This window comes from Vanessa cardui, chromosome 12, assembly GCF_905220365.1.
Source record: "Vanessa cardui chromosome 12, ilVanCard2.1, whole genome shotgun sequence".
Taxonomy (NCBI): Eukaryota; Metazoa; Arthropoda; class Insecta; order Lepidoptera; family Nymphalidae; genus Vanessa; species Vanessa cardui.
The window spans coordinates 2,464,850-2,484,723 of NC_061134.1; the positions used below are offsets into that span (position 1 = coordinate 2,464,850).

Consider the following 19,874-nt stretch of genomic DNA (forward strand, 5'->3'; position numbering starts at 1 on the left):
GCTGCATCGTTTTATGTGAATCATTTAAATAAACCAGATTATAGAATATTATTATATATACCTAAATAATTAATTACCTAAATAAAGAAATCGACGCATGTAGATATTCAATTGTTTTTTTATTGCTCAAGATTCAAGTCTTTTCCTAATAAAATACAGATTCATTTACAAGTTTAAATATTCAAATAATATATAGCATTATTGTAACGCGTTTTTCATTTAAGGTTTATCGAATTTATATATATTCGAATGTATTCTAAAATTCGAATAATTTAAAAAAAGTTTTTTTTTTTAATTGGTACCTTGTGAAAGGCTCTTTAATATTAAGCCTAATATACTTGGCGCTGGTGACTCATCTTATAATTATATATATCGAGCCTTATGTTACTCACACCTCAGTGCTACCGCGTCTTACGAAGCGAGAGGTCAATATGAAGGCTGTTTACTTGTTATGTGTCATGTGTGTTATTTACTCGTCAGTGGACGGTAGATCGATTCTCCCGGATTTATCGAGCGATCAGTTTGACGACAGATCTGTTTCCGGTGTTAACAATGTTGTGATTAACAGGACAAAACGTGGTATTATTAATAATGGAAAATGTCCAGCAAATTATTATGCCCTACCATTGCCGGTTTTATACTGTGTCCCCTGTAAAAAGTAAGTTTATAGTTTATTATTATTGTTAAATACTTATCAGTTTTAAAAACAATCAATCAGCTGTGTTTTGAGAGGAAAAATATGTCGTTTATTATATGCTGCAATTATACCAACTATTTTAAGTACAATAAATTAATTATTCTATCAAGTCATATGTATAACTAAGATATCAATTAATATATATACAAAATATTTGCGCAACACTGTATAATGCAACGTTATTATAAAAGAAAAAAAAACACCATAAATAATCACAAAATTATATTAAAAACCAGTTTAGCAATCACTTCCACGTTAATTTAAATTTGTATTGGATTTTGCTGATCAAAGAACATTTGTTAATAGAATATAACATGCTAATAAAATATTTATATTAATATATTATTAAATAATAAAAAACCTTTTTTTTTTATTTCGTCTCAATAGTCAATTCGAGTTAAATTTATTGATCAAATAAATTCTTGCATCTTGTAATCGTGTACATTGTATTAATATATATTTTATTATTAACCATACATTGTAAGCATTAAGCAAGCGAATATGTTAATTTATTAACAACTAGGTCTCGCCTGCTGGTTCGTTCGCCTTTCAGAGTTTAATCGTCAGATGTTGGCCATAAAAAAACATATGCCTTTTCTTGGAGTTTAAACTTGCTTCATAGCAAAAATCATGAAAAATCCGTTTAGTAGAACAACCGTGAAAGAGCAACAGGCAGAGGGACAATATTAATTTCGAATTTATAATGTTAGTACTGATTAACAAATGTTCTTCATAATTAAAATAAAAATATACTTTATTCAATTTAAACTTTTACAAGCACTTTTGAATCACAACTATATCAAGTGAAGCCACCACCGTTTCGGTATGTAGATTCTACCGAGAAGAACCTTTTTTTATGGTATAGGTTGGCGGACGAGCATATGGGCCACCTGATGGTAAGTGGTCACTATCACTCATAGACAATGGCGCTGTATGAAATATTAACTATTCCTTACATCAATGTGCGACCAACCTTGGGAACTAAGATGCTATGCCCCCTGTGCCTGTAGTTACACTGGCTCACTCACCCTTCAAACCGGAACACAACAATACTGAGTACTGTTATTTAGCGGTAGAATAACTGGTGAGTGATTGGTATCTACCCAGGCGGGCTTGCACAAAGCCCTAACTGCAAGAAATTCAGTAGTAAACAAGTACATTCTTGTGTAATTCCAGTTTCTATAGTACAGTAATTATTCGATACTTCGCGTTATCAGCAACGCTGATGATCTACACCAAAGCAATTGTCAACAACAGTCTGTTCAAATACTCTACAAAGTTTCAACTCAAATAAATGACTGAGGAACATTTACGACACAAACTAAAACAGATCTAAGTTGAAGTAACAGTAAATGATGTACTGGTTTGCTACTGTTTGATAGGTACACATATGGCACAACCATTTAACACATGAAACTTTTGTGTCGATATATTCATTCAAAGCAGGAGATGAAATATAAACACAAATGAAGCACATGAACATTCATCATAGAATAGTTGCTTTCATTTTAATTAAAGCTCTCGATTCATTAATTATTTCTGACTAGTTGTCACCCGCAGCTTCTCTCGCGTTTAAGAGTCATAGTTGAAATGTGTTAAGCGAAAAAGTACCCTATGTCCTTCTTTGAAGTTCAAGAAATTAAAGGTGAAAGAGCGACAGACAGACAGAGTTACTTTCACATTTATAATATTAAAGTATAAATTTTAAATAGTTAGTTCAAAACCATCATAGATATTGCATATAAGTGTGGTGTTAATACTTGTTGATATTCAGACCTACTTGGTGGTAGGGCTTGGGTAGGGCTGTGTGCAAGCCCGCCTGCGTAGGTACCACCCACTCATCAGATATTCTACCGCTAAACAAAAGTACGCAGTATTGTTGTGTTGCGGTTTGAAGGGTGAGTGAGCCAGTGTACAGCCAGGCACAAGGGACATAGGATCTTAGTTCCCAAGGTTGGTGGCGCCTTGATGATGTAAGGAATAGTTAATTTTTTTTACAACGTCATTGTCTATGGGTGATGGTGACCAGTTATCATTAGGTGGCCCTTATGCACGTCCGCAAACTTATTCCATAAAAAAAAGAAAATAAAATTAAGGCAGGAAATAATAATTCAATTGTATCTGATTGACGTAACTTTGTACTAAATTTATAATCAGAAACGGTAAATTAGAATTTAATACAATTTTGAAAATCAAAAGGATATAAGTACCTAGACCATATAAATTAAATATACTTTGAATTTAAGTTATAATATGACAAGGTAACAAATTTACCCAATGGGTAAGTTAAGTTACGACCTTGGAACATTGCGTTCGTGAATTATAAATACTACAGTTAATCAAAATATCCCATTCTGATTGAAACGCGTAACTAATTAAGCGAGGAGATAAGAAGTCACATTCACCACTTTAGTATAGTATATAAATAACTATTACATATTGCAACTTAGTAAATAATGTATAGTAACTAGGTTTTGTCGTATTTAAGTTCATTCGGGATTTTAAGAAGGTTATTAACCTTTTAACGACGAATAATTATAAACATCATTCATTACTAATAATAAATCTACCACTCTTAACTCTAGTTTTAAGCGACTTCAAAAAAAGGAGTGTTCTCAATTCGTCCCGTATATATATATCTATATATTATTTTTTTTACTAGATGACCTTTTTGCAAATTCGTCAGGGTATGTACCAGCCATTCATCAGGTATTCCGCTAAACAGTTAAATTTAAAGAGCGAGCGAGCCAGTGTTACTACAGACAAAAGGGCCATAACATCTTAGTTCCCAAAGTTGGTGCATGCTCGATGTATGAGCAGTGGTGACCACTTAAAATCATATTATGACTCTTTTGCTCGTATGCTTACCTATTATATAATAATAATAATCGCAATAAGACAATAGCCTCTTAAAAGAGGCTTATTATCGCTGTTAACTGAACGGAATTCGTTCAAGTGACCTCTTAAATTGTTACTATTAATAGTAGTTAACACATTCTCAGATGAACCGTATCAAATATAATTATATTGTTCCTGTGCGGTGGATATAAATGTCGCTTCATGCAGTGTTATCCTCTTAAGACTCGATATTAGATATAGTGGAGTCAATGAATACATAAAACAGGCAATCTTCGGAAGTCCTCAAGAACAGCTCCGATTTTGATGTTTTTTTTTTTTAAATTTTGTTTTTTTTATATTATTCAAAATCAGAAACCTCTTAGAGCGGGGACGGAACTATTTATATTGTTTAAACAATATCAACGATATTTATGCACAAAAAAAATTTCTACTATACAATATCCATTAAAAACTTGTAAATATATTAATGAATGTTATAAACAATTATCTATAAGTTTGTTCTGTGTAGTAATGACATGGAATTAATTTGTGAACCAAAATATAATTTTTTTATTGACCATAGAAAATTCATTATGTTAAATACAAAAAAAGTACATTTAATTTTCATTATCATTTTGCATTTCGGAGACTTCTTCATCTTCTTCAAGTTGTGGGTGGTTACTGCAGTCATTTCCACTGCAAACTATGCAGGCTGGTGAGCAATGAAGACCACTTTTTCTGCAGCCACGTATGCTATGAAACGTTTATATCGCAGTTCATTTAAGCATTTGGCAGTTTTAGCACCATACATTGTAAGAATACAATCAATACCAACATTAAAAAGCACTTCTTCATTTTGCTTTTCAATCATAAAATTTTCTGCTGCTGCATGTAATTTTTGATTATCATTAAAAACTTTTTTTCCTTTGTTATAGAAAGCGGATGTGGTATCACATCCAGTGAATGCATGAATAAAAAACAGATGGGTTTTTTTAATATTTGGATATTTCTCTAATGTTGTTTTTGTTGAGTAAACTCGTTGCAAGATATTATTTTTTAGTGGTTTTAAAAAAAACATTTCTTTATCATCAGGTGCTAAAACCATTAATAAAACTAACACATCAATATCTTCAGCTACAACAACTACTTTAAGAGAGGAACAATCTATAGCAGATTGCACAATTAATCGATCAGCATCACTTTCGGCTTGACTCCACTCAATATTATTTTCGCCTAGTTTTCTGCAGAGAAGATTAATAAACCTATTTTTATTTTTGCTATTACCTAAAAGTTTCTCTTTCGTTGTGTTTAAAGGCATGTCTTCTTCAAATAAATAATCAATGGAAGTATTGCCGATGTATCTACGATTTCTCTCAGACACTTTAGTTCCATCATTACTATATCCATCAAATACAACTTTAACATTAGTGCCATAAATTCTATTGTACGAATAGTACCTATACCTCACAAAACTTTCTAATGCAACGTTCAATGTTATATATATGTTGTTACGGATGCGCTGCTTCTTTAGCTAAATAATTCTATTTAAAAAATTAGTGAAGAAAATCGCCTTGCAATATATATTTAGAAAAAAAAGGATTTTTTTTTATTTTAATATTAAATTGTTGTTAAAAACTTCTTTGTAACAACTATTTGTTAGAATGAGATTATTATATGGAGATTTTTTTACAAAAAGATAGAGACCAAACTTAATTTTTTATATAAATATCGTTGATATTGTTTAAACAATATAAATAGTTCCGTCCCCGCTCTAAGAGGTTTCTGATTTTAAATAATATAAAAAAACAAAATTTTTTAAAAAAAAAACATCAAAATCGGAGCTGTTCTTGAGGACTTTCGAAGCAAAGGCTTCATTGACGCCACTAATAAGTGTTCGGAAATAAATAACTAATAGATCAAGAATTTAATGAATAGTTTTCGCGAACAAAATATTATTATTTTAAAAAACATTATTGCACTTTTTTTACACAGTTGATCGTGAGTCATAAAATGGAAAATTTCTCCATCCAAATTTTTTTGTTTTTGTAAATCCTGAGTGATCATCTGCAAATTATTATTACCTGCATGCCAATATCTTAAGTTACATTATGAATAGCTGTCCTAGTTATCGTTAATATATTCGTTGATATTTTTAAGTTATTGACAAATCGGCTTATTAATTCATTATTAGCAATTTCATAAACACACAAGGCTGTGTTGTGTGTCTTCAAGGGGTTGCAAAACATGGACCAAATAAAATTTGCATAGACTAAAGATACACTATGAACGTTATCATCCAATTGCCTCATTGGTCTATTGGCCGCAAATGTTGGACTGAGAAAATGTAATTGAGTTTTTGTAACAAAAAAATCTCTATAGCACCTGAAGACTAGAAGTTGAAATGTACTGTCGTGCTTCGGAAAGAACGTGAAGCATTGGGACTGATTTTGTGCTCGTTTGTAATCCTATCCTTCTATATCTATATTTATCTTAGTAAGGGAATATAGAGTTCCTGGTAGACTACTTGCTTATACACGGGTGTGTCTTCATGGTAGGATAATATCATGAACGTTAATAATATAGCGTCAACAGTGAAATGGTTTACGGGCCGCCTAGTGACATAAAAAGTTGCAAGATCGATCCTGACCCCTTGGGCTACCCAATCCTAACACAAGTGATAAGCTTGAAATAAGGGGTAATTTAGGGGGAATATTAGTAGTTTCTTATTTGGAGTATTCTTTTAAAAGTATATATAAAAGATTAAAAAAATATATCTCCTTATTAATGTTTTGGCATTCCAAAGAACGTTGCCACGTTAAAAGCATTATTCGATGTTATTCAACTTCATATAAATATAATTAATACACGTGTATTTGGATGAATAATTGTCATTACCGTCCATATACATCGTTTCATAATAAGTGACGATTGGGATATATTGATTCAGTGTGATTAAAATTAAATAGATGAACATATATTAATAATAGAAAAATAATTATCATAGGATTTAGTTTGACACTAAACTACACTACAATACACCTAAAAAACTGCACTGCAATCCACTAAAAAATAACCAAGCGTCTTAATTAATAATTATGGACTTAAAATAGGTTTAGATGGAACTATAATTTACAAATAGACACTCTAAAGTGATTATATACTATATAAATTAAGTTTAGACTTTTGAATAACGATATTAATTATTTAAACAGCTGAAATTTATACAAGTATTAATTTATTTACATGAAAAACAATGTTCGTCACTAGTCGTGACGTCACTTACTATGTAAACAAAGTCTTAATGTCTGTAATTGTTCCATTGCTATGCTAAAGCGTCCTTTCTTTTTTGACAAAAGTTTAAAAGCTTATACCACCTCGATACTTCAATGATACACTTCGAGGTTTTCCTTCACCATAGGCAGGTTTCCTCACAATGTTTTTCCAGAGATATATTTTATACAAAAACGAAGTACATGAAATCTTCAGTGATGCTTGCCTTGATCTCGAATCAAGATCATCGGCTAAGATTTTAACTTTATTGACCTTTTAACCCGTTAGCCATAATGACTCCTTAATGCGTGAAGTCTTAAGTCTTAAAGTGAAATTATTCTACTATGTTAATAAGCATGTTATATAAAAGGAAATGCTATGTCCTTTGACTCATCGTCGGCCGTTTTAAGCATCTTGCAGAGTTTTTAGTTTTATTAAACACGATTTAAAAAATAATTAGTTAGGAAGAAGAAAATAGTTTCTATTGTGACAGCAAATGAGATCAATCATGAATGGTTTACCAATAGTATTTTAATTGCTTTTTTTTTAATTAATGATAAAAAAAATTTTCTCAACGGTGTGACTGCGAACTTTATCTCATGTGTTCAAATCTGACCCTTTGGGCTATTGTCGTCGATTGGAAAATGGAAAAATTATTAATTGCTTTAAGCAGGAATTTCTAATATTTCAAACCAATAATGTTCAAGTGACGTCATCTATTATATTGATGTCGCAGCGGGCTTCGGTTTAAACGCGTTTATTTTTTTCAAAGAAACCAAAATCATACATTCAGTGACTTACATATAATTTTCGTATTTATATAATTTAACAGGAAGAATTGAATAAAATATATTTCAACCAGTTTGAGAGGAGACATTGTGTCCTACATATATCGATTATAACTCGGACAAAACTTTCACCTCAAGTTGATAAAGTGTCATCGTCAAAAAGTTTCATTACTATATATATTTTATGATATAGCTTGGCAGGCAAATGCGCCTGAGGTATTTACCACTACCCATAAATATTAGCGCTGTAAAAAATATTAATAATCACTTAAATCCTGCTATCAAACTTAGGAGCTAAGATGTTTATACTCTTGCGTCTTTAATCACACTGATTCACTCAACCCTGAACTGGAACGCAACAATGCTAAGTATTACTGTTTGGCGGTAGAATATCTGATGGGCGGGTTGTTACCAACACAGAGACAGCCTTGAATAAAGCTACCAGCAAGTATATTTAAGCTAGATTGTAATTCATAAATATTAAAACATAAAACCTATAGAATAACACCAACATTAGGATACAGCATCTTGTGGAATAATCACTCTTTTGAAGTAACTTAACATTTCATATTTTGAACTGCCATATTTGTACAGTCGGGGTAAGAAAAGGTTCGTCACCTTAAGATCTATTTTCGTGTGCTCAGTATAAGCGACAATCTGCTTTACCGATCGAGAATGACATATTGCGTCGCAATGATTTGATCTTTAGATTCAAAAGGTACTAAGCGTTTGAAACTCGATAAAGGAATTAATTGACTGACTGTACATTGATTTTTATTTGTCTGTTCAATTGTCTTTGTGAAAGTATAATAAGTAAGTCAAGCAAAATAAAATGTGACTTGAATTTAATAATGTTAATTGTTTTCTAAAAACGTGATATGTCAATGACCTGTGTGCTTTGGTTTTTTTTTGAACCACCTCTACAGTACGAATTATTATTATTGATTACAAAATAAGGATCCGCTTCAAAATCTCTACATATCTACAAAAAATGTAACGTATTTAAATAACACAAAACTTAACACTACTAAATGTCAAAAATCCTAGTTCGAATACCCCTAAAAGATAACGGTAGATCTGCATACCCGTACAATATTCATAAACTCAGAACAGATTACAGTAAAGATGTGAGTCAGTGAAATTACGAGTCCCTTGCAACTTCATGCATAACGGATTCCGATGGACGTAAACAATTTTAAAGGATGACTAATGCCCTTAACAGAGTCATCAGGTGCCTTCGTTTAAATTCACATAACCTTTTTGCATATCTGCTTTCCTAGTACTCACTGCATCTATAATAGCAACATGTGAAAGAATCTTAGTATTTCCATAACAAATCTAAATGTAAATTTTTTTTTGTGGTATAGGTTGGCGGACGAGCATATAGGCCACCTGATGGTATGTGGTCACCATCACCCATAGACAACGAAGCAGTAAGAAATATAAACTATTCCTTACATCGTCAATGTGACACCAACCTTGGGAACTAAGATGTTATGTCCCTTGTGCCTGTAGTAACATTGGCCCACTCACCCTTCAAACCGGAACACAACAGTACTGAGTACTGTTATTTGGCGGTAAATTACTGATGAGTGGGTGGTACCTACCCAGACGGGCTTACAAAACCCTCCCACCGAGTAAATTAATATATTGGAATGAAAATAAATCGCCGCCCAAGGAAAAGGGGTTAAAACCCCTTGGCACACTAACTCTTTCTCTTTCACTCATGTTTTTATAATAATATGAAATTTAATTTCATGTTTTAGTTTATTTTAAACAGGAATTTTAATCATTGTCATTTCTTTAATCTCTCTTGTTGTAAATAGATTTAATTGTGGAAAGTAACTCTATCTGTTTGAATAAAACTAGTTATTACGGATTTTAATCGCGTATATTAATTATTTTGGACATCCCGACGTTTCGAGCACTATACAGCGTTCGTGGTCACGGGTAGATCTATCTGTTTGTCTTTCCGTCGCTCTTTTACGATCAAATCAATGAAGCGAATTTGATGAAATTTGGTATGTAGCAAACTTGAACTCCAACGAAACACGTGGGCTACTCTTTTATCTAACACATGACAACCAACCTATAAACAGCAAGCGAAGCCGCGGGCGATAACACATAACAAATAGCGGTAGCAACTTAATTCCTACCACGCATCCCATGACACTTCTATTTTTTTCGTAATTAAACGTTTAACACTATCCACTGTTGTGTAAGATCCCGATAATAATAGTTTGCTTAAACTATCATTAGCGGGGTCAAGCACCTCAAATGACAATTCTGGATAAGCTACTGAACAGCTTCGTTGATCTATAACTATTCTGAGGTACTGGTCTCGAATCTTAGGCAATAAAAAAGATCGGAATTAAAGAGACGGTGTGGTACACTTACTTAACTATGATGATGAGCATGCGTAAGGTCACTCTCTTCTTTGGTCGGATTATAATTAATCATACTTCGATAATAATCAAACTACGACGCATCTATGTATACTGCACTTTTTCCTCGTATATTTGACTAATTCTAGAGATTGGATTCTGTGACCGTAATACGTCAAGAAAATAAGTGCACTTGTCTATCGACATCAAGTCTTTATACTAGCTGTGCCCTGACTTCGCGCGCATTTGAATTTAACAAAGAAGTTATAGTTGTTAACTTAAATTCCATATTATATGAGGTTTCGGCCAGTAAAAGTCCCGTCATAATCGGTTCAGCCGTTTATTGTATTGTATGTATTAGTCGGTACAAACAGACAGACACACAGTCAGACAAAAATTGTATATAATGTTAATTTGGTACATAACATTAAACATTATTAACAACATGAACATATGCATTTTATAATAAGCGGTTATTTTAATATTACAAACAGACACTTAAATTTTATTATATGTATAGATAACACATGCATATATAAAATTATGCTCTTGTACCTTTATATTGTTTGAGATTAGAAGGCTGAAATTTATATATTTCAACTTTAAAGGCTCAGACAAACCTACCATTCCATGCCTTAAAGTTGGCTAACGTTGAAAGCTTTGTATTCATTTTACCCGACCGAATTCGGGACGAGCTATCAGTACATTATATATATAAGCCTGTTGCAGGTGATTTCATTTTACTCAGGATTCTAAATCATAAGTTCATAGTGTATATGATTCAGCATACTGACTCATTTCGGATTATTAAATAATTGTTATTACATATTGTTAGGGAAAAAAGATAATTACTCTGTGGTTTCATAATTTATACAACAATATTGTACTATTTTTTTAACTTAATTATTATTAACCGCGATATTCCAATAGTGTTTTCTAAGAATAAATCAATTAAATTATATTATGTTTAAGATATTTTGTTTCGTGTATTAGTACTAATTATATATCATATTATATATTATTTATTGTAGATTATGTATATATATTATTTTGAAATATTAAAAAAAAAAATTAAAATGTCAGTGTGGGCCACGTCTCCCAAGAAGACGACAATAATTAAATCCAGTGAAGATCGCTGATGTTTAGTAAAAAATATAAAATATAAAACGCCAAAATGTTTAATATAAAATGTAAAAAAGGCACGGGCATCTGCGAGCCTGTGGATGTTGTAAATTAAATAAAAAAAGCTAATTATCATAGTATTTAGTATTAAAATTACGTTTTGGAGTTAAATAAATACATTGGTATAACATTGGATGGATTGTGTGAAAGAGGATATGGTTAGAAAGAATGTTACATGTGAGATATCCATACTTGTCTGACAGAGAAGTATGGAAGGAGAAGACATGTTGCGCCGACCCCAAATAATATTGGGATAAGGGCAGGAGGATGATGATGATGAAGCATACTTACAATGGGCTATCTGATGATAAGTGATATTGTCCATAGATATTGGTGTTGTTTGAAATATTAATCACACAATAAGGCGCAAATAGAACTAAAATATTATAATATATCTCTCTCTGTTGTGTGCATTAAGTATTACTGCTTAGGGTTAATATATGAAACAAGGTTATACCAATCGGCAACAATGCTCTTCCACCAAGGAGAAATAGTGTCATGTGTTATGTAGGAATTTTCACCTTTTTCTTGTTCAAGAGACGTCTTGTAATGTTTTTCCAACTCCCGCACTTTTGTGGTACGGCTTTGCGCAAACCTGTTGGGGTAATTACCACCCTCTCATCAGTTATACTTACACCAAACAACTCATATGCGCGTCCGCCAACATATAACATAAATAGTTATATTCTAATTCGAAACGTTCGACTTACCTTGCAATGTAATTCTGGACAACGTTATGAATTTGACAATACCTACCTGTAACTTATATACTAGGCACAAATAAAAAAAAAAACAATAAAACCTAAAATCATATTACCGATCAGTAGTAGATGTTCGGCTTAAGATTTAATCAGTTATCAGTCCTACTGATAAGAGAATAATGACAAAATATAATAATTTATTCAAAACTAGTCATCGCCTAGCTTTGTTCGCAATTACGATGTTACTCACCAATAGTAAGGTATCAAAAGAAACCTCTCCTTTCTACGTATTTAAGTTTGCTTTATACCAAATTTAATTAAATGTAATTTCATGATTTATTCGTGACAGCGTAAACAAACGGAGTTACTTTCTCATTTATAATATACAATTTAAATAAAACCTTCATGGTTTAAACGGATTGTCAGAGAAGTCTTATTAGCAGTATTAATACAGGCAAAGTAAGAAAACCTTAGCAAGTTTTCAAATTCATTCCTTTATCAAGTCTTAAACCCTTAGTAGTTAAGCGATGCGGTCTTAATAACAGCATTAAAATACACACGATGACATTTAAAAGTAACCAATAGGTAGCTATTTTTTCTCAGAACTCAGATCAGGTTCAATTAACGGGTTTCCGAGCTACTTTCAATATTTACTCTGGCTAAGTATTGCGCACTGTACTATATTAAGCGATAATGAAATATGTTTTTTGAAAGTGAATTTAAGAAAGTAATAAGTGTGACGTTTCAGAATATATTTATGTACATATTAATATCTTGTTAATATCCCACTGGTGGGCTAAGGCCTTTGGGGAGAAGGTTTGGAGCATATTCCAACATGCTTCTCATGTGGCAGAATTTCATTGAAAGTATCAATGTTTTCCTTCACTCAGCAAAATGTGAATTATGAACACAGATTAAGCACATGTAGTGGTGCTTGCCTGGGTTTGAACTCGCAATCATCGCTTAAAATTCATGCTTTCTGACCACTGAGCCATCTCAGCATAGGTTTTTAGAAGGATATATATGCACTTTGTCGCCTCAATTATAAAAAGAAACTGCCATACTTATATAACAATCACACATAATGTTGTCTTAAATTTTCGCGATTACACGGGTAGGTCTACCCGTGACCACGAACGCAGTAAAGTCCTCGAAACGTCGGGATGTTGAAAATAATTAATATACGCGATTCAAATCCGTTATAGCTAGTTTTATTTCAACAATCACACAAGTGCGTGTCTAATATATTTACAGAGCGTTTCAAAAACATATTAAAAATAGACACGTTCCTTTAAATCGTAAATGAAGGTATTAACAGGAAACGTGTGAATATTGTAGTTTAATTTTACACGCTACACGTCACTTTATCTTGAGTTACGTGGAACCTAGAATATTTTTATCTAATGTATGATTAATGGACGTACTTTGTTTATACCTCAATGACCCTGTGGTTAGAAGAAGTGAATTTCAATCAATAGCGGATTCAAGTCCAGACTTTAAAACAAAATTTTCATATCCCTTTATTATCATTTTTTTTGTGAATTAAAATGTTGTGAGGAAATCTACATGTGTAGGATGAAAGCTAGATAGCTAGCATGGCATAGCTAAGCTACATGTAACCACCAATCCAATTTTGTTGCTTGGTGGATTACACACCAAACTCTGCTATCAAATGCAGTAGATAGAGTTATTTTTGTTTAAGATATTATTTAAAACCATTTTACATGTCAACTTCTTATATACACCAAAAACAATTTTATGTCATACAATTTCAGTTATTTTTATGCAGTGCAGTAAATAACACATGTGTGTTTGTATATAAAGAATATTACGCTCGAATAAGCCCCTCTGAGCCTTCTTGTACTGTATATATTATATCGCTTAAATTTTTAATTATGTACTCACGCCTTTTTCTTTAAATATGTATTTGAGATCACGCTACTCTATCGTATAATTCATGTAAAGTAATACTTAGCTAATTTATGGAACCATATCTCAATAATACTATAAATTTCAACATAAAGATTTAAGTAAATATGTTATTGAGAAGTATTGTAACAAAGTTTTAAATAGCAAATTCATTGAGCTGTCTGTTTTATTTATACATTTACTTAACATTTAACAATACATCAAGGTAATTTACGACGATTATATAAAGCTACAGCTACACCTGCGTCTTTACGCGAACCTTATACGCATCAATAATACCACTTGTAATATAACTTTAAAAATGTGAATTTGTTAAACTTTTTCTATGAGAAAAAAGTCGCAACTCACACCAGAATACGAGCTTGAAATATCAGAATGATAAACGACAATTACTTTAATAACTATAAATTTGATAGGATATAGTCAACTGCCAATATTTCACAGATGATATTCGAAGTGAGTTCTTACAGAAACACTATTCTGGTTGCAGTTTTTCCAACTGATATTTGGTATTGGACGATAAATCAAATAGTATTTCCTTGTATTAAGTGTTCTAGTACATTCACGCGATGTAAGCGAGCGCATACGTAGCCATTATTATTTTCATTATGCACAAATTACCTTTTATTTAACGTAGATTGTAAATTAAACTGACAACTTCGTTAACTTATCTGCAGGCTTAGTTTGTTTATGTCAAAATAATGCCGCAGTTTCAAGCTAACATTGGCAATACAAATAACGCAAATGATACCAAAACAATTTTATCAAAAACTGCAAGTTTTTTCATTATTACTAGTTTTGGTTCGATGAATATATAGAATATTCATTTGGTTTTTTTTTTTTCGAATCTTTGAATGCATCTACAAAATAATGTTTAATTGAATTATAGTGTTCTAAATTTAAAAGTTAACGACTAAAAGTTTTTACTATAATTGTTTTCCGTGAATCGAGTTTGGCTGAATGTGTTATTTCTTCCCACAAATAAAAAAAAAAACAAAAACATGTCATTGAAATAGAGAATAATGCCTACATAAATAATATTTTCAATAAAGATTATGAATCAGATTTTTATACTGATCTTAGCAATGTTTTCGTTTGTTATTTTTTTTTTTAAATAAATCTATATGTGACCCCAAGGATGACCTTTAGTACACTGGCGAATGTAATTTGCACCCTCCCCGCACTTAATCTTGTATCAAGTGTACACAAGTATTCATTGCCGTACGTGTAGTGAATTTTATCTCGTTCAAACAAATTCATCTCCAAACAACACGTTATCTTAATTTAAAATCATTAATCAAATATTTACGAGCTGCTCGTATGAAGACTAACGCTACTTTCTTTTACGTATTTCATTTGCAATTTTGTGAAAAAATTGATTTATGTAAAACATATTTTTGTTATTTTTCAACGATCAATCGATCAATAATATCAAACATAGGTAATTAACAATTAATTATAGGATTCTGAAACTACTAACATTAAAAGTCTTGGTAGTAAATGATAGGTAATTGGATTAATTCAATATATTTCCAACTACTGACCTACCCGGCATCACACGGATGCAATGCTGATTCTAAAAATATAAATATAATACAGAATTTGTTTATTTATGTCCTCAAATTAGAAACTTCTACAACTATCAATGTTTCTTTACTATATTGTCCATGTATTATAAACAAAAACCTTCCTCTCGAATCACTCCATCTATTAAAAAAAAACATCAAAATCCGTTGCGTAATTTTAAAGATCTAAGCATAAATAGGGATATACAGCAGAAAGTTACTTTGTTTCATACTATGTAATGATTTCGATTTACATTAGAATATAATTTTCATAATGTAGGCAAAAAAAAAAACACATTTTATTAATCATATAATATCGACAAATATAAATTAAATTGTATCGCTAATGTCCACCGAGTCATCGGACAATGATGTTACGACAATTTTTAAACTAACGAACACACTAATTATAGGAATAAATAAACACGATCCTTCCGAGAATACTAAGCTATGCGATCGTGACAAAACGAAACGAAATAAAAATACAGCAGTCAATAAATACATTTTTTATTTATTAGAATAATATTCTTACTTCAAACCTTAGAAGGCGAGATTTCTATTAAATATTATAAAGCTGTGTATCTACTCTTCAAGCATCTACTATGATCCAAATGAATGTGTCTGTCAATCTTCAAAATATCATAAAGGCCAAGTATAATATAATAACAAGACGAATGTCCAAAGCCTTATAGCAATGATATTCTAATGAACAGATATGTTATACCCATACTAAACAACAGACAAAAGTGTGCCGCGCCGGAGACCGTTTATTTTAGTTTATTTTTACATTTCGTTAAAAGTAAAAAGGATAGCTTGATAAAAACAATTAGCAAAAGGAATAACTAGATGTTTGAATTACGCAAAACGTATTACTACGTAATTATGATGTATTATAAAGTATGACTACGTAAAACGACTAAAGGCAAACGTCCCAATTGGAACGTTTTCTAGTCTTCACTTTTTGCGCGTTAATAACATATCTGTTTACTACAACATCATTGCCTTATAGTCACTTAATATGTAACGGACGCCTAAACGAAAATTTAGTATTGTTTTAAGGAACAATCGCAAAATGTACTGTATATGGTTTTAAAAGATTTTAAATCACTAATTAGCGCTTAACAGTCAATAGGTATTTATAGACTAGCGTACTCAAGGTCGATACGACGTCCTACGAGCGAGGTCTTTAACATGTTTTCACATTTTTTTTAATGAACTTAAATGAGATTAACCTTTTATTCTTTATCGGTGTACAGGTTGTACCATAAACATAAGTTTCAGTTACTTGGTGGTATGGCTTTGTGCAGGCCCGCCTGGGTAGGTACCACCCACTCATCAGATATTCTACCGCTAAACAACAGTACGCAGTATTGTTGTGTTCCGGTTTGAAGGGTGTGTTAGCCAGTGTAACTATAGGCACAGGGGACATAACATCTTAGTTCCCAAGGTTGGTGGTACATTGACGATGTAAAGAATAGTTAGTATTTCTTACAGCGTCATTATCTATGTGATGGTGATGGTGACCGCCAACCTATTCCATAAAAAAACACATTTCTTACAAAATGTCAAAAGATCTAAAACTCTAATATAAGTCCTAGTACTCATTTGTCATGTTCTAAGGAGGGATAAGATTTTGTATCAACAAAATTTGTGAATATAATGTATTCCCACCCTTACATTGTGATTGAACACAACTCGAATAGAGTCGATTATGCCGTGTAATAAGATAAGGTTGTACAATATATATTATTAATGCGAAAGTAACTCTATCTAACTGTTTATATATCTATCTATCTATTGTTCCACAACCAACTGAACCAAATTGAGTGAAATATGATATAAAGCATACTTGAACTCCCGGTAGGACAACACCAGGTGTACAGCCTTTAAAACGCGAGCGCACTCGCGGATAACAACTAGTATACAATACCTATATTAAATTAATTCACAACGAAGATTAGTAGTAGGTATGTCATACATTGCATATGTGTTATAATAATTATGAAAGGCAAAGTTTAATATTTTACGATCGACTCAATTTCAAAAGGTCATTTATTTTTATAATACTATAGCATTGCTGATCTCATACGCCTTTTTAAAAATTATAGCAACGTATCAATAATATAATTTAAAAAATAAACGAATATAAATATAGACGTCCAATTAACTTAATAGCATTTTAAAAAACGATATAATGTTCCGGTGAATTACGGAGGCGCCAGAGGTTTATTCACATCTCGTAAACGTCTTTGAACAAGGTAGAATATCGTGACTAAAGATGAATCATCAGAACTACCGTCATAATAATAGATCCTGTTTCACTTTCAATTATACGGAATTTCTTTAGCTAGTTCATACTTATATGTTCAACTTGGAAGCGACAGAGTTCTTTATCAGTATTGTCAATAAAGCATTCTTCTTTCTATTTAATTAAAATTTTGATGAGCATCTATAATAATTTTGAGCTGAGAGCTGGCCCGTGCATCTTAACCGATGATTGCGGATTCAAACCCAGGCAAGCACCACTATATATATGTGCTTAATTTGTGTTTATAATTCATCTCGTGCTCGGCGGTGAAGGAAAACATCGTGAGGAAACCTGCATGTGTCTAATTTCATTGAAATTCTGCCACATGTGCATTCCACCAACCAGCATTGGAACAGTGTGGTAGAATATTTTCCAAACCCTCTCCTTAACGGAAGGGGAGGTCTTATCTCTGCAGTGGGAAACGTTCAGGCTGTTACTTTACTTTACTATAATAATTTTAATTCTTAATTGGATTGATTATCTTATATGTATTTTGTATTACTATTTAAAAATAAATATACATAGGTATATATAATTTTGTTATTGATATATATATTTTAAGGATATAGCAGACACGCCACAATACAAGGCTACTTCCTTGTGTGGTGTGGTGCTTGTGAATCGGTGGCATGACGGTGTCAGAAAGAGACAACAACATTATGATGTTTCACACACACTTGATAATTGACGTATACACTTAAACATTTTTTCTATCTATTTTCAGGGAATCTAGACGTGCAAGAGAACGCTGCTGAGATATCTAGACGGCCTGCTGCGGTCGTTTTGAAGACTTCAAATAATGATTGTTTAATCATTATTAATGATAGCGATGAAGATGGTTTTGAGAAAATCATGAGCCTCAATAAGATCTCTATTGTGAAATATTAGTCAAATGCGTCTCCATTTAAGCAATTTTAATGGATGTTAATTTATGTCTCTGCCAAAGAACAGACGTGGGGGTTAATGAACTTTATGAAAACGTTTTGATTGGTTGATCGGATTTGAAACTTTTCCCATGTAAAAAGTTACCCAAATTCCGAAAAAAATGCAAATTTAGCGTAGCACGTGGTGATTATATAAGGCCGGGGAGTTTTCAGACTCCCTGTACTTTGAAGGTCAGATGATGCGTTACTGAGTTTTGTTGTGACAAGAAGAGTGTTTTGTAGCGTTGACATGTCTCGACTATTTGACATAAAATATATCCACCCTAACTTGCAATTCTTAATTTAAAAGAAGGGATTACCATTGCTATGTTTTAAAATTAATTCAAATTTGGAATGAAGTTAAATTAACGTCAAGTCAGCAATAAAATATAGTCAATTTAATCGGTAAAGGCCTAGGTAAGAACGAATGATTACCAAGGAGATTGAATGGAAAAATGACGTACCGCCTCAGAATATTAAGTGAAGCCTAATTAATAGTTTTCAACTCTTGTAATTTCACTATTATCAAATTGTAATTGGTGTCATTTTACATTGTAATGATTGTACCACAAAAGCTCAGAGTCGATAGCGTAACTATGTAACAAAAGCTTTTCTATCTCTGAATTCTATCTTCGATCGATAAATGTTTTCACGTAACTATTATAAAAATGCCAAACTAAAAAATTATAACACGACTAAAGTTAAGACAACATGACTGACTATCAGTAAAGGTAGTTGAGACATATCATATTTAGTAGCTTTGTACATTTATTAAAATAGTTATTTTGAGACATCTGTAAATATACTGTCATTAAAATTTATTTATTGCCATTTAAATGTAAATATAGTAAGTGCCTCTACAGCCCTGTACGTAATACAATTAGAGTAGTAAGGGTAGGGTAAAAACTATTTTTTAAGCTTGGGATTATTATACATAAATAATTAAACCTTAATTTATATTTTGGATGGATCATGCTCTATATGTTTATACAAATTAATGTCAGTTCAGTAATATATTTATATATACCAGTGTTAATTGATAAGATGAAAACAGATTGAAACTTATAACTACATAAGAAACTTGTTTTGTATAAAAAAAGTATAGAAACATGTAAATTTCTGACTGTTGGCCTTTACGAAGAGGCTTGAACATCACTATTGCTATTTCAATGCAGGTTTCCGCACGATGTTCTCCTGCCCAGTACAGGATGAATTGTAATTAAAATGCTTTTGTTTATTACATATACGAACATTCCACTTATTTATAGTCAATTATAAACTACAAATAT

At 31.7% G+C, this 19,874-nt stretch overlaps 1 long non-coding RNA gene across 1 annotated transcript; it reads left to right on the plus strand.

The window, feature by feature from the left end:
• Positions 1 to 409: 409 nt before the first annotated feature.
• LOC124534325 lies at positions 410 to 19,254 on the plus strand. The gene is made up of 2 exons (XR_006966733.1): positions 410 to 658; positions 18,387 to 19,254. It is a non-coding gene; the product is annotated as an uncharacterized LOC124534325 (long non-coding RNA).
• The last annotated feature ends 620 nt before the right edge of the window (positions 19,255 to 19,874 follow it).